General features: G+C 49.0%; 1 protein-coding gene across 1 annotated transcript in view; it reads right to left on the reverse strand.

The window, feature by feature from the left end:
- mEFG1 (mitochondrial translation elongation factor G 1) overlaps positions 1–12,278 on the reverse strand; it is a 197,332-nt gene that overhangs the window by 86,614 nt on the left and 98,440 nt on the right. The window lies entirely within an intron of this gene.

Here is a 12,278-nt window from a genome sequence, read left to right on the forward strand (position 1 = left end):
GCGACACTAATGGCTTGCTCAAGCACCTTTCCTCTAATTTTGCAATTTCATAGGCCTCCACAATCTCCCTTGCCATCCTGCTATGAGCCTTTTGGGTGAGAGAAGTTCCACCATTATTTTGCCCCCTTCTTGTTTGAAGTGCTGTCCAAGGTGGTTAACGCCTATATAATTTACCTAGCCGAGTTCACGGCTGCCTGTGCACATGAAATTCTGGAACTGCGAGGTCAGAACCATTTAGAAATCATTCTATATGGAACTACCCATCGCGATCAGCAAAACACGCCTATCGCGTATAAATCAAGGAAGTTTTTAGGTATGTAAAATTTTCTGGGCTGAAATTCTTCGCTATAAGACAGCCTCACAGCCTGCAGGGTTATCTGACTTAGCTAACTTGTATGCTCGGTTGTCGTAGTCAAAAGTTCAAGTCCTCAAGTTTTTTTTTCTTTTGAATTCTAAATGTGGTAATCTGGAATTCACCATCTCTGTGGAGTGGCACCTGACATCGGCTAAAATGCAGAGAACCAGTGGGGCTATACTAATCGAATTAGGAATGCCCACTAAGCTTCAACAATGTCACTCCTTCACCAGAACAGGAACTGGCCTCCCTGGTGCAGTACCTGGCCACTACCTCTCCTCATGACTCCTACAATTAACCAATGGCCCTCCCTCCCCAGCAGCTGCAAAGCACCTAACCAAGGCGGCGGTCAGACCTGTAATGCAGCAGAGGGTGCTAAGAACCTCCGGACCCGGACAGGCTGCTAATGGAAACTGAGCCTAGCAACTTTTAACACTAGTACCGTATAATGCGGAATATAGGTCGAGGCGGAATATTAGCCCCGAGAACGAACTACAGGGGCGCTGCTAGCGCCGCTCGGGTGACGTCAGGGCACGGACTCGCGCCTGTCGTCTGCTACAGTTCGGGCGTTGTCCGGGCGCTTTCTGCGGTGTTTTCATTTGCTCGGCCTCGTTCTCCCTGCTTGTATACTTATGGCGGTCGTCTCAAATATATTTTTGCGACGTCTTCAGTTTCGAAAATTTATACAACGGGCTTATTTCTTAGACGACAATGCAGCTCTCAAAGGCAACGCTACAGTGCCAGCCGAAGGAGCGCAGACCAGCCCATTGCGGGTTTTTCATGCGCGGATCGACAACCTCAAAAACATATCACATAAGAATCCAGTTATGATACCATACCTGCCGCGGTGCAACAAGTATGTCACAAACGCTGGCTATATATGACTTCTATAACAGTTACGTTGATTTTAATCCACTAAAACAGGTTTGCTAACGGCGAGTAGTTCATGGTATAATATCAAACTTTTCCATTTCTTCACAGAAACGCTCGGCAGTAACACGAGCACTTAACTAATACTACAGTTTAGGTTCTATAAGCACCACTTGCTTCTTTAACTGCTTCTCAAAATTAGGCGGTTCTTCAAGTGTTTATCTTAAATGACGATAATGTGAAGTAAAGCTAATGAAGGCTCACATTTATTTACAGAATACAAAAAGGAATGTACCATTATATATTCCCTTTTTTGTGCTACACGTTCAACTCACTTCAGAAATTTACTGGTGCTTGTTGCTTGAGGAATATACATAACGAATCTGTTTGGCGAATTGAGGCTGCTCGGCCTAAATTTTTTAGTGAAATATGCCTGTTGGACCACACAGCTGCAGCCAGAAAGAAGTCGAAGTGTCAATCATTAGTAGTATGGGACATATTGAAGATATCGAAATTCCCCGCTGGAGGGTCAGAAATCAAGTGAAAGTATATGCAAGGCTTGTGGTGTTTTCTTTATGAATGTTTGCGATTGGATTGGAGCAAACTTTATTTTGCCTGCAGTTGGGCGAGGTTCTCTTTTATGTACCGACGAAGCCAATAGTTCTCCGTTTGTATAATTAAAGGATGCTGGATCGAGACATGGTGAGACAGAAAGTGCTTGAATTTTCTTTTTCTAGGCAATCTAAAATCCGCTGTGGTAGCTCGAAAATACTTTAGACGTTCCAATTAGCGCTGTAAAAAAATGCTTTATGGTTTCAATTCGGAGTTGTAGTGAACTGATGGGTTTTGCGAACAAAGCGTGCCTCGCCATACCGCAGTCGGTTGGTACCGTTGCGTGATCAGGGGTGTGCCATATTGTCGATAAAGGCTACTGAGGGCCACTATGAAACATTTCATCGCTTGCAGTTGATTGGCTCTCGATCTTAACAACGAAACATTTCTCTCAGATGATTGATACTATGGTATTTGTGAATTAACTGCGTAAATACTCTACATGATGCGCCGTAGTGTTAGCAGCCATGAGCAATTCGTTTTTTGGAGGCCTGTTTCAGAGAGGGGTGAAAGTAGCAGCAACCTTTTTCATAAGAAATTCGCGCCTATTTTTTTACGCACTAATGAATGGCCATATTTGAATAGAACAACACACAAGAGTAATAAGAATCACGATGACAGCTTCGCTGGGCAGTGTCTAACACGGATAACATCCCGACGCCAATTATCAAGATTTTTCTTCCATCCAAAATGCAATATCTCTCATAGCTAAATACTAAGTGAGTGTGAAGTGTTTATCGAAGCATCATACACAACTTCGCGTGTTGAATTTGCAGACATTCCTTTTACGCAAAATTTATGGACAGAAACGGCACATATATCCATTGCAATGCCAGTAGACTCATTCAACGCTACACAGCTTGCGAAATGCAGGCCGAAAATTTTATTGACTCACGCGCTTTAGGAGAAGGAAATGTGGTTCAGGCATGGCAGCAGAAAGAAGCCGACGTACCCTTCAATAAGCACAGCTCGAGCCACCCGTACCCCAAGCATACACGAAGGGAACGAGAGCGTGCGGCAGCCGAGCGAGCCGCAGCGAGCGGCGTCCTTGCCGTGACGTCACTCGCGAGAGGGCGCCACTCCAAATTCTCGCCGCTAATAGGTCGACCCCCTTACATTGAAGCAAAGAAGTCAACATAAAAATTATAAGGCACAAAACTTCGTTTTATTTATTGGTGCCGCCAGACTCGTCACCTGCTCATTCGTTTGAGCTGTCTGAACTCTCGTCCGAAGACTACTGCTTTTCACTGGCTGCGTCCCACAACATGTCATCCTCGGTGCCGTCCGAGGAGTTGCTAATGCAACACTTCTTGAATGCCCGCACCATCATATCGACGGGCAGCGAGCGCCAAGCCTGCGACACCCATGTGGCCACAGTGGCGAGGTCACAGGTCACAGGTCTTTAAGAGCTTATTGAGCATGACGTCCAGTGGCTAAGTGTTGACGTCATGCCTCCCGGAATGACGGCGAGTTCCGTCCTCCCGTCGCGGAGTGCCTGCTTCACACCTGCTCGTCTTGGATGCCCGCGAAGGGCATCCAAGACGAGCATGCTCGGACACCGCAGAGTGCGCCGGGTCGCCGATTCCAGACGGTCTTAATCCAATTAAGCATGAGGGCCTCGTACATATAGCCCTTTTCATTCATGCGAACGACATCCCTCGGGAAAGCCTCTTTCGGCAGCGTCTTCCTCTTGAATATTATGTACGGAGGCAGCTTTCTGCCGTCTGCACTACACGCGAGCATCACCGTGAAGCGCGAATGCTCGTTCCCTGTAGAAAGAAGCTTGACTTCTTTTGCGCCGCGTTCGCACACTGTGGTGGGCGACGGCATGTCGAACCACACCGGCGTTTCATCAGCGTTGCCGATCTGTCCCAACATGTAGCCATGCTGCTGCCGGAGACGGATAACATAGCACTGGAATTCGACCAGCTTGTCCTCATATGCTTCTGGCAGCTTCTGGCAGATTGATGTGCGCCGTCGAAGTGCGAATCCCCTGCATTGCATGAAGCGATGAACCCAATAAATGGAGCCCTTGAATTGTTTCTTGGGCAGCCTGGATTCTCGGGCAATCTCAATAGCTTTGATGCGGATGAGTTCTGCTGTGTGGGGAACACACGCGCCCATCTTCCCCCGCGCCGTCGCGTCAAGCGCCGGCATAGACCGGGGAGAGGCGCACTGTGCCCTCTCCCGATTCTCCATCGCTCTCGCGACGCACGCGCGCCCTTCCACCCCCACTCGCGGGCGGGTAGCTTACGGGCGAGGAGGACATTCCCCTCGCCCAGGTAAAAAGGAACAAAACAGCGCGACCGGGAGAGACTCTCGCTCTCTGAGGCCGGACCCCTAACCTGCCGGACTGGAGTACCTGCTGCAACCCGTGAGTGACCACGTTGCCTGACTACCTCGGGCAACGAGGCCAGCCTATTTATTACTATTACAGAGAGGACATCCCTCTGCGAGTGTTCGATATTGCTAGTAGCAATAAACGTTGTTACCGTTGACACCGCTGGTTGCCTCATTTGTCCGAACCCGGCGTAGCCGCGATTCCCGCGCTACGGGTTGGGAGTACCACGAAGCGACTGCGTGGGGCTAGATCCGGAGCTCTGCTTCTACCCTAGCCGCACGCAGAGTGGAACCCCCGCAGCTGTCACTGGCGAAGATCTGGCACGATGCTCGCGGACGAAATCTGCCACCATCTTCGAGCTCTGGGCGCACTGCGCCATAGCATTAAGAACCGCGCCATAGAATAAAGAACAACTTGACCGCGCGGCGCACGCGAGTTGGGCCGCGTCGCCGCGTCGGTCACCAAGGAGGCAATAACGATGCGGATGCCGAAAGGTCTGCACTCCTACATGTTGCCAGACGACTATTCATGTTGTGCCAAGGGCCGGTATATAAATCGAGGGGTGAACCTTTAGTAATATTTTTTGGAAAAAACCTCGACCTATATTTTGCGCTATACGGTACTCTTTCGAGTGAGGCTAACTTGGCAGGACTCTTTGAGGAACCATCAGGCATTGTTTGGGATATCATTGGCCTTAGTGAGGTTAGAACTGGTGAGGCTTATACAGTGCTGACTAAAGGCCATGTCCTCTGCTATTGAGGACTCCCGGAGAAGAAGTTATGCGAGGTAGGATTCCTAATACATAAGGACATAGCGGGCAACATTGACGAATTCTACAACATTAATGGGGGGGTAGCAGTAGTCATAATAATACTTAATAAGAGGTATAGGTTAAAGGTGGTACTTCAAGCCTACGCCCCAACCTACAGTCATGATGATGATCAAGTAGGTCAGTTCTATGAAGACGTGGAATTAAACATGAGAAAAGTGCCAACTCAGTATGCTGTAGTAATGGGAAACTTCGCTGCAAAAGTGGGGGAAAAGCAGGCTGGTGAAAAAGCAATTGGCAACTACGGCGTCGATTTTAGGAACGCTAGAGGAGAGATGCTGGTAGAATTTACGGAAAGGAATAAGCTACGAATAATGAACACCTCCTTCAGAAAGCGTAGGAGAAAAAAGTGTACCCGGAAAGCCCTAATCGTCAAACAAAGAATGAAATAGATTTCGTACTTCTTGCCGATCCCAGCATAGTGCAGGATGTAGAAGTGTTAGGTAGGGTAAAGTGCAGTGATCATAGGTTAGTAAAGTCTAGGAACACTGGGGACGAGTTACAACAAATGATTGAAGACCTTAACAGAGAGAGTGTAAGCGTGTGGTTGAAGATTAATATGCAGCAGACAAAAATAATTATCAATAGCCTGGCAAGCGAACAAGAGTTTAGGATGGCCAGTCAGCCTCTAGAGTATGTGAAGGAATACGTTTACCTAGAACAATTACTCACAGGGCACCCTGATCATGAAAAGGAAATTTACAGAATAAAATTGGGTTTGAGTGCATACGGCAGACATACTCAGATCCTTGCTGGAAGCTTACCATTATCACTAAAAAGAAAGGTGTACAATCAATGCATTTCACCAGTGCTAATATATGGGGCAGAAACTTGGAGATTGGCAAAAAGGCTCAAAGACAAGTTAAGGACCACACAATGAGCGATGGAACGAAGAATGATAGGCGTAATGTTAAGAGACAGGAAGAGAGTCGTTTGGATCAGAGAGCAAACGGGCACAGCCGATATTCTAATCTACATTAAGAGAAAGAATGAAGTTGGGCAGGTCATGTAATACGTAGGTTAGATACCCGGTCGACCGCCAGGGTTACAGAATGTGTGCCAAGAGAAAGCAAATGCAGTTGAGGACGACAGAGGACTAGGTGGGGTGATGAAATTAAGAAATTCACAGGCACAAGTTGGAATCAGTTGGTGCAGCACAGGGGTGATTGGAGATCGGAGGGAGAGGCCTTCGTCCTGCAATGGATTAAAAATAGGTTGACTATGAGCCCTATAAAAAAAAAGAAGTCTTTCAAACACGGGTTTGCAGTGACATTCTCGACACTGAATGCCCAAATGACCCAAGATTACCCAAGTGACGTTATATCGATGCTCTTTTAGTAAAAAAAAATAATGCATCGAAGGGAAACGGTACCACTGCTAGAGCAAAGAAAGTTGCTGTGGTACCATACATTCATTGCATTTCACATAACCTCAGAAGAACAGCAGCAAAGTCGGGGGGTAGATGTGGTTTTCTCTGCCCCTGAGCATCTACAGAAGCTATGCAAAGAGGTTAATGCAGAGAATAACAAAAGAAGCGCATGTTCTACTCAACATCGCAAATACTTTGCAACCTGCACTCATAACGTCTATACCATTCTGCTTTCATGTGGAAGATTATATGTTGGTCAAACTGGCAGATGTATCAATGAGAGACTAAGAGAGCATCAATATAACGTCACTAAGGTAATCTCTGGTCATTTGGGCATTCATTGCTGAGACTGTCCCTGCAAACCTGTACTTGAATATACATGCTTCTATATTGTATAGGGCTCATAGCAGGATGACAAGGGAGACTGTGGAGGACTATGAAATTGCAAAATTAGAGGAAAGGTGTGCGAGCAAGCCATGTGTTGCTATCTGAAAAGGAGATATAATTCCTTTGTTTATCGTTGTAACCATTACAGTGGATGTTTTGACCATACCTTGGACACATGTACGGTTCATCGACATGCACCGCTGAATGCTCTCTTTTGCCATCTCATTTGTTTCCATTCCGCAGTATAAGTTTATCTATGTGCATGAAAATAAAATCTATAGTTGAAAGTAGTGCTGTCTCTGTGTATCTGTTTCTATGTCTTCGCTCAGTTGCGCTTACACACTCTATCATGAAGAACTAGAATTTAACAACAACAACAATTATGGGATTTTACGTGTTCAAACCACTTTCTGATTATGAGGCACGCCGTAAAGGAGAACTCCGGAAATTTTGACCACCTGGGGTTCTCTAACGTGCACCTAAATCTAAGTACATAGGTGTTTTCACATTTCGTCCCCATCGAAATGCGGCCGCCGGGGCCGGGATTTGATCCCGAGACCTCGTGCTCAGATGCCTAACACCATAGCCACTGAGCAACCCTGGCAGGTAAGAATTAGAACTTGATGATTCATCCAAAGATGTGTATTTCTTTTGTTTGGTACACTGACTATTTGTGAGCAAAGTTCTAACAAGGCTTGTGGACCTCTTGAAGCTTATATGAACTTTTTTGGAGGCGAAAGAGAGAGGCCATGTCCTGAACTTTGTGACACAGGTTGGCTAGTCGATCTTGGCTACCTCAGCAACGTTGTGCAGCACCTTAAAACTTGGAATGCAGTCGAGCCCACATATAACGGCCCCACTTAAGCCAAGCTTTCACTTAGAATGAAAAAGACTAATGCAACCATCAAAATGTACATTATTTCAATGGCATAAAATTGCACATATAATGAACATCTTTAAGATATGCCGATCGGTTACAGCGAATGGATGGGGTTAACCCAGTGCCAAGTTGCAAAATAACGACGACCTCCGATCCCCTTGCGCACACAGTCTGGTTTCTCAAGCCTTCTTGCAAGCAAACTATTTGTTTCGTGCCCCGCTACCCTCTCCCTGCCATCACGGGCTGCCCACAAGTGTCGGCGTGTGGCTTCCAAGATCGCACTCTCGCCCATCCTCGCAACCCTGCTCCACTCTCTTCATTCTTTCTTGCAATTCCCCTCGCTGTCTCGCCGGACGCGCTACGGCGCCTGCTGAAGTTCACAAGTTTCGTTTTCTGGCCGTTACCGCGAAGTAGGCCTCTCCACAGTAGTTTCCATGCTTCCTCGCTTCATTCTAATCGGGCCTGAGTTGTATTCAGGATGGTGGACAGGAACGACGTGCCTGCAGCAGTCGCGAAATGAAAAGCGTGGAACATAGGAACAAAATGAGCAATTTTGACGGAACTGTCTTAAGGAGTTAAAAACTACGAGTTGGAGTGCAACGTGTCGAAATCAACCATTTCGGTGATTCTAAAGAACAAGGAAAAGGTCACCAGCTCTGAAGCCGATTCGACGAACAGAAAGCACATGCGGAGGGCCACCTATGCGGACGTACAGGACGCGCTGCTTAAGTGGTTCGTCAACGCACAGGCTCGCAACATTCTGATAAGTGGACCAATGATGCTGGGCAAAGCCAAAAAACTTTGCGTTCCTGCTAGATTTTCCTTACTTCTGCCCAGGCAATAGCTAGCTACATCGATTCAAAGGACGAATTTTTCTTAAACTCTAAGGCTTTTCTTTCGAGGAACCCGTATGGGTTTCCTTTGTAGCAATTGCTACGAGCGGGTGGATGTCTGATTTTTCCTTTATTAATTACTTCTCTCCAACTTGCGGGTTTCCGCAGAACTACTACGTCAAACTCTTGCCTTTGCTTCGTGTGTTGTAGACAAATTCGACTTCGCCCTGCCATCTGCTAGCCACCTGGTTAGCTCAGATGGTAGAGCGGCTGCCCCGGAAACGCGGTGGTCCCGGGTTCGAGTCCAGGACCAGGACGAATTTTTCTTCAATTCTGAGGCTTTTTTTTTTTCGAGGAACCCGTATGGGTTTTCTTTGTCGCAATTGCTACGAGCGGGTGGATGTCTGATTTTCCCTTTATCAACTACAGTCGAACACGGATATATTGAACCCACATATATCGCATTATTGTCTGTATTGAACTCGTAAATTATCCCCTTGAAAATTCTGTGTAAAAGTATAGAAATTCGTACGTTTATATCGAACGATATTTTTACCCGCCATTGGATATATAGAACACCGCGCGATCTCCGCACTCGCTGCACCCGCGTGCTCCGCGCCTCCCCCGAAAGGCTCGGAAAATGTGAGAGCGAGAGGGAGGGAGGCTCAGACGGTACTCCCGCTGCGCACGCTCTCCGACTTGCGGCAACATCCTGCTTGCGGAACTGCTTTTATTTTTCTCTCTCCCAATGTCTCTCATCCTTCCCCCACGTAACCATAGTGATCGGCTCGGAAAAGGTAGCCAGGAACGAAGGTGGCGGTGGCCTCCTCCTTTTGCCTTTTTTAACGCGACGGCGTTAAGGAGCTCGTGTCGCAGAAAAGCCGGTGTCGTCGGCGTCGGTGTCGGCGGCGTTGGCCGTGAGCGATAAATTCCAGCAGGCCCTTAATTAATAAAAAAACAACCTGCAAGATGGGCTGGGTGGGAATCGAACCAGGGTCTCCAGAGTGTGAGACAGAGGCGCTACCACTGAGCCACGAGTTCCATGCTTCAAAGCGGTACAAACGCGCCTCTAGTGAATGCGGTGTTGCCTTAGAAACGAGCTCTTCTAAGGCTCAGGCGTGCGTAGCTTGCTCAGGCGCACATTTCGTTGCCGCGCCGAACGCTGCGTTGCCCGACGCTCTCCGCGTCCGATGCGGGGCGCGTAGTCGCTGCGCCGAAGCCTATTGTCTTACATCCCTTGGCGGGTCGACGGGAACGCTGACGCGTTCCACTCTTGAAGGCGAAGCTTAAGCGTCCTCCAGTTTTTTTTCTTGTTGCTTTTTCACGAGTTTTGCTCAGCCAACCACAGCTCGTGCCATTCGTACGTCGCTGCTGCCCTCGGAGGTGGCCATCGCGAGCGCTTTGTTGGCGGTGGCTGCGCACGTGAATTCTTGTGTTTTGTGCGCGTTCTTGTGTTCATTATTGTTTTGCGTGCGTCTCGCGACACGTGTGACTGGATCGTGGTGAGCTGACGCGGAAGCAATGGCCGCAGCAAGCACAAGCAGCGTCAAGAAGCGCAAGAACCTGGACTTTGCGACAAAGCTGAAAGCCATTCAGCGTGTTGAGGCGGGCGAGAAAAGTGCGACGGTGGCAGACGACTTCGGGATTCCTCGGAGCACTCTAAGCACCTTGTTAAAAAACAAGGCGGACATAATGTCGAAAGCGGCGGAGTTACGAACATCGGGAGCTTGTGGTTTGCGCGCTCCTGCCCACGAGAAAGTTGAAAAGGCCCTCTATGCGTGGTTTTTAGAGGTGCGGGCTAAGAACATTCTGGTGGATGGCCCAATGCTAATGGCTAAAGCCAAATGGTTTGCCGCTGCACTCGGTGATGACAACTTCACCGACAACACAGGGTGGCTGCAGAGGTTTAAGAACCGCCATAAGATAGTTGGCAAAACCATTTCTGGGGAAAGCGGAGCCGTCATCAGCCAGGATATCCAGCAGTAGATTTCGAAGGAATGGCCGGAAATTTGCGCGAAGTTTTCATCCGCAGAAATCTTCAATGCCGACGAGACCGGGTTGTTTTGGCAGATGCTGCCCAGCAAGACGCTCGACGTCCGGGGCAGCACGTGTCACGGGGGCAAGACGAGCAAAGTCCGCGTGAGCGTTCTGCTCGCTGCTAACATGGATGGCTCTCAAAAGCTCCAGCCCTTTGTGATTGGCAAAGCAAGGGCACCGCGCTGCTTCAAAAACTGTAAGCAGCTCCCCGTCCGCTACGCCTTCAATAAGAAGGCGTGGATGACGCGTCAGCTGTTCACAGAATGGCTGCAAGCGTGGGACGCCGAACTGGGCAAATCGGGGCGTCACGCTTGCCTCCTCGTCGATAACTGCTCGGCCCATCACACCACCTGCAAGCTCGAAAACATCGCGCTCAAGTTTCTGCCGGCGAACACGACAGCAAAGTTGCAGCCGCTCGACCAGGCCATCATTAAGTCGTTCAAAGTCGGCTACAGGAGGCGACTCATTGATAGGCTTTTGGTGAACCTCCGCATGGGCACCGAGCTTAAGGTTGACCTGCTGGGGGCCATTCAAATGATGACGGGTGCCTGGAGAGACGTGAAGCAGGATACTGTGGCCAACTGCTTCCGGAGGGCAGGCCTCGTGACAGCCAAACTTCCTGAAACCTGCGAAGACGGCGACGGCGACAACGAGTGCATGGACGACGCGTTTCGCGAGTTGTCGTCCCTTTTCCCGGCTGCCGTTCCAGCCGAAGTGTCTGCTGACGATTATGTGAACGTTGACAGCAAAGTTCAGGCTGTTGCGAGCCTCGCCGACGAGGATATTGTAGCTGCAGTCGGAGGGACCCAGGCTGACAGCTCGAGTGGCGACGAAGATCGTCCGGACGAGGGCGCGGCTACACGCTCGTACTCTGCCGCTGAAGTGGCGGCAGCGTTCAGCTTGATTCGCCGTTGTTGCAGCAACATGGAAGGAACCGGGCTTTCACACCTGAACAGCCTCGATAAGATAGAGGTTGGCGTCTTTAATTTCATTTGCAAGGCGAAGAAGCAGACCAACATAAGCGATTTTTTTTTACGCAAAAAAAGCATTACGTTGCGTCGTGTGTACGGAAATAGTTGTCATTCTTGAATGCGCCGATCGGTAGGTCATCGTCTGCCACAGGTAAAGTCTCTGGGCCTGTATTTTTTATATCAAATTTTTGATATACAGTCGCCGATTGATTTTTCGGACTCCAAAAATTCGGACATGCTCGATTATTAGGTCTGCTTTGCGGCACCAACATTCTTGCCATAGACCATAATGTATAACAACTGCCGAAAGTTCGGACACCTTGCAACCTCTCGTCTGATTTTTCGGACACTCCTTGAGCCAACTCGATCGAGAGCACTATGCACTGACCCTGACCGGTGCATGGTTTGACTCGCTGAACGCCATTTTTGTTTTGAATAGAGCCTCCTTGCTGCCCCATGAAGTGGCGCTACAGCAAATCTCCGCTCATCATCATCGTTTCTGCCTGGTTCGTGCAACACCTCCTCTAGAAAGATGCCTGCGGCGTCGCTCGCTTCCGTCGCGCCTTGAGTTGCGGTCAGTCGTCAAGAGATGGCGCCACTTACGTCCCTATCTCCGCCAAGGGGACTGGGGCGGTGTGGTATCACGGCGGTAGCGGCGGCCACGACGGCCGCACTGCCATGCGGTGAAGTGCGCATGCGCGCATGTGTTGCAAGTGACCACCGCAACGATCGCTAGCTACCGCGTCGAGTAAAAAGGAGGAAAAGGGGAAAGGTAAGGGTGTACTGACGTGCAG

The sequence above is a fragment of the Dermacentor albipictus genome, chromosome 1 (genome assembly GCF_038994185.2).
Source record: "Dermacentor albipictus isolate Rhodes 1998 colony chromosome 1, USDA_Dalb.pri_finalv2, whole genome shotgun sequence".
In the NCBI taxonomy this organism is placed as follows: Eukaryota; Metazoa; Arthropoda; class Arachnida; order Ixodida; family Ixodidae; genus Dermacentor; species Dermacentor albipictus.